This window comes from Aethalodelphis obliquidens, unplaced genomic scaffold (genome assembly GCF_003676395.1).
Source record: "Aethalodelphis obliquidens isolate GAN/ISIS:26980383/991018 unplaced genomic scaffold, ASM367639v1 scaffold43, whole genome shotgun sequence".
Taxonomy (NCBI): Eukaryota; Metazoa; Chordata; class Mammalia; order Artiodactyla; family Delphinidae; genus Aethalodelphis; species Aethalodelphis obliquidens.
The window spans coordinates 16,773,558-16,777,793 of NW_020837987.1; positions in this window are offsets into that span (position 1 = coordinate 16,773,558).

Consider the following 4,236-nt stretch of genomic DNA (forward strand, 5'->3'; position numbering starts at 1 on the left):
GATAGACCTAGAGTCTGTCATACAGAGTGAAGTAAGTCAGAAAGAGAAAGACAAATACTGTATGCTAACACATATATATGGAATTTAAGAAAAGAATGTCATGAAGAACCTAGGGGTAAGACAGGAATAAAGACACAGACCTACTAGAGAATGGACTTGAGGATATGGGGAGGGGGAAGGGTAAGCTGTGACAAAGTGAGAGAGAGGCATGGACATATATACACCACCAAACATAAGGTAGATAGCTAGTGGGAAGCGGTCGCATAGCACAGGGAGATCAGCTCGATGCTTTGTGACCGCCTGGAGGGGTGGGATAGGGAGGGTGGGAGGGAGGGAGATGCAAGAGGGAAGAGATATGGGAACATATACATATGTATAACTGATTCACTTTGTTATAAAGCAGAAACTAACACACCATTGTAAAGCAATTATACTCCAATAAAGATGTAAAAATAAAAAATAAATGGTGCTGGGAAACTGGACAACTACATGTAAAAGAATAAAATTAGACCATTCTCTAACACCATACACAAAAGTACTCAAAATGGATTAAAGACCTAAATGTTAGGTGAGATATTATAAAACTTTTTTTTTTTTTTTTTTTTTTTTGGCAGTACACAGCCCTCTCACTGTTGTGGCCTCTCCCATTGCAGAGCCCAGGCTCTGGACGCGCAGGCTCAGCAGCCATGGCTCACCGGGCCAGCCACTCCACAGCATGTGGGATCCTCCCAGACCAGGACACGAAACCGTGTCCACTGCATCGGCAGGCGGACTCTCAACCACTGCACCACCAGGGAAGCCCACAGCAAGATCTTTTTTGATACACTTCCTAGAGTAAAAAAATAAAAACAAATGGGACCTAATTAAACTTAAAAGCTTTTGCACAGCAAAGGAAAGCATCAAGAAAATGAAAAGACAACCTTCAGAATGGGAGAATATATTTGCAAACGAAGCAACAGACAAAGGATTAATCTCCAAACTATACAAGCAGCTCATACAACTCAATACCAAAAAAACAAACAACCCAATCCAGAAATGGGCAGAAGACCTAAATAGACATTTCTCCAAAGAAGATATACAGATTGCCAACAAACACATGAAAGGATGCTCAATATCAATAATCATTAGAGAAATGCATATCAGAACTACAATGAGATATCACCTCACACTGATAGAATGGCCATCAACGAAAAATCTAGAAACAATAAATGCTGGAGAGGGTGTAGAGAAAAGGGAACCCTCTTGCACTGTTGGTGGGAATGTAAATTGCTACAGCCACTATGGAGAACAGGATGGAGGTTCCTTAAAAAACTAAAAATAGAACTACCATATGACCCATCAATCCCACTACTGGGAGTATACCCTGAGAAAACCATAATTCAAAGAGAGACATGTACCAAAATGTTCATTGCAGCACAATTTACAATAGCCAGGACATGGAAACAACCTAAGTGTCCATCAACAGATGAATGGATAAAGAAGATGTGGCATATATATACAATGGAATATTACTCAACCATAAAAAGAAACGAAATTGAGTTATTTTTAATGAGGTGGATGGACCTAGAGTCTGTCATATAGAGTGAAGTGAGTCAGAAAGAGAAAAACAAATACCATATTTTAACACATATATATGGAATCTAAAAAAAAAACAAAAAAATTCTGATGAACCTAGGGGCAGAACAGGCATAAAGACGCAGATGTAGAGAATGGACTTGAGGACACGGGGAGGGGGAAGGGTAAGCTGGGACAAAGTGAGAGAGTAGCATTGACTTATATACACTACCAAATGTAAAATAGATAGCTAGTGGGAAGCAGCTGCATAGCACAGGGAGATCAGCTCGTTGCTTTGTGACCACCTAGAGGGGTGGGATAAGGAGGGTGGGAGGGAGATGCAAGAGGGAAGGGACATGTGGATATATGTGTACATATTGCTAGTTCACTTTGCTATACAGCAGAAACTAACACAACACTGAAGCAATTATACTCCAATAAAGATGTTAAAATAAATAAATAAATAAAATAAAGCACTTGGGACTCCTAAAATAAATAAATAAATATATATATATATATATATATATATTATATATATATATATGCACACTAGAAGAATTATGCACCACAAAAAATTAGGAAGTATTAGTACAGTTAAAACCTGTTAAAATGTAAATTAAAAAGGTCACATCCACAGAGCGAAATCCATACCACATAATTACATAATGATGCAGATAAACTGATAATATTTAATAATATTTCATGATAAAAAAAAACCCTCAAAATTGGAATTGATGGAATCTACCGGACTGTAATAAAGATCATAAATGCTAAGCCCAGGATTTCATTACACTCAACAGTGGAAGACTGAAGGCTTTTTTCTATATTCAAGAAAACTTAAGAACTTTGATTCAACATAGTATTAAATTTACTAGTCAAAACACTCAAGCAAAGAATACAAAAAGGCATCCACATCTAAGCCAGAAAGGAAGGAGTAAAGATCTCTCTTCACAAATGACAAAATCTTATGTAAAAAACCGTAAAACATCCACATTAAAATACAGAACTCATATATTTAGCAAAATTCAAAATCAAACATAAAAATTAGTTGTGTGTTATACACTAACAGAAAATAATTAAAGAAAGATATTAAGGATAAATTCACATTTATGCTAGGATCAAAGACAAAAAAATTCTTAGAAGTTAATTTACAGATGGAGGTAAAAGTGTTTTCTGATGGATATTATAAAATATCATTGGTAGAACCTAAAGAAGATATAAATAAATAAACACACATTCCATGTTCCCAGACTCAAATGCTTAATATCATTAATTGTCAATACTACCCAAGGTGATCCACAGATTTGAAGCAAGCACTTTCATAATCCCAATGAAAACTTTGGCAAAATAGAAAAGTTGCTTCTAAAATATATGTAAAATATCACAAAACAGTGAATATCCAAAATAATTTGGTAAAGAAAGTGGAAAGTTACAGGCAAGACACTTCTATATTTTAAAACATATTACAAAGCTGTAGTTATCAGAAAAGAATAGTAGAAACATACAGAAAGACAACAGTGGATCAGCATACAGAACACAGACATAAGCTCTCACGTTTCTGGTCAAAGAATCTTCACCAACAGTTCTATACCACACAATGGGACAAGGATAATCTCTAAAACAAACGATGCTGGGAAAGTTGGCTGTTCACATGTGAAAGGATGAAGTTGGATCCTTACTTAACACCACAAACAAATATTAACTTAAAGGGACTGAAGATTTATATATAAACCTATAAATCAAAATCTCCTGGAAGAAAACATAGGGGGAAAGTTTTAAGACATTTGATTTGGCAATAATTTCTTGGATATGAAACCAAAAGCTCAGTCAACAAAAGCAACTGGGATTATGTCAAATGTAAAAACTTGTGCACATTACAAGAAACAATCAGCGGGGTAAAAAGTCAACCTTTGGAATAAGAAAAAATTACTGCAAGGCATATATCTGATAAGGAGTTAAGGCCCAGAATATATAAAGAACTCGTACAACACAACAACATCATAAAACAAATAACATAATGTATGGGCAAAGGATTTAATAGACATCAATCCAAGTAAGACATACAAATGGACAACAAAAATGTAAATGATTCTCAAAGTCAGTAATCATTAGAGAAATAAAAAACAAAACCACAATGAGATATCACCTAGCACCCATTAGGATAACCACTATCAAATTTTGTATATATAATAACTTTATATATATATTTTTTACTTTATATATACTTTATATACTTTATATATATATATAACTTTATATATAACTTTATATATATATAACTTTATATATATATTTATATATATATATAAATATATCATGTATATTTCATATACATGAAATTTGGCAAAGATGTGGAGAAATCAGAATTATTACACACTGTTAAAGGAAATATAAAATGGTGTAACCACTATGGAGGTTTCTCAAAAATTAAAAATAGAATGAAATTATGATCCAGTCACCCTGCATCTGGGTATATACACAAAAGACTTCAAAGGAGGATCTGCGGGCTTCCCTGGTGGTGCAGTGGTTGAGAGTCCGCCTGCCGATGCAGGGGACACGGGTTCGTGCCCTGGTCTGGGAAGATCCCACATGCCGTGGAGCGGCTGGGCCCGTGAGCCATGGCCGCTGAGCCTGTGCATCTGGAGCCTGTGCTCCGCAATGGGAGAAGCCACAACAGTGAGA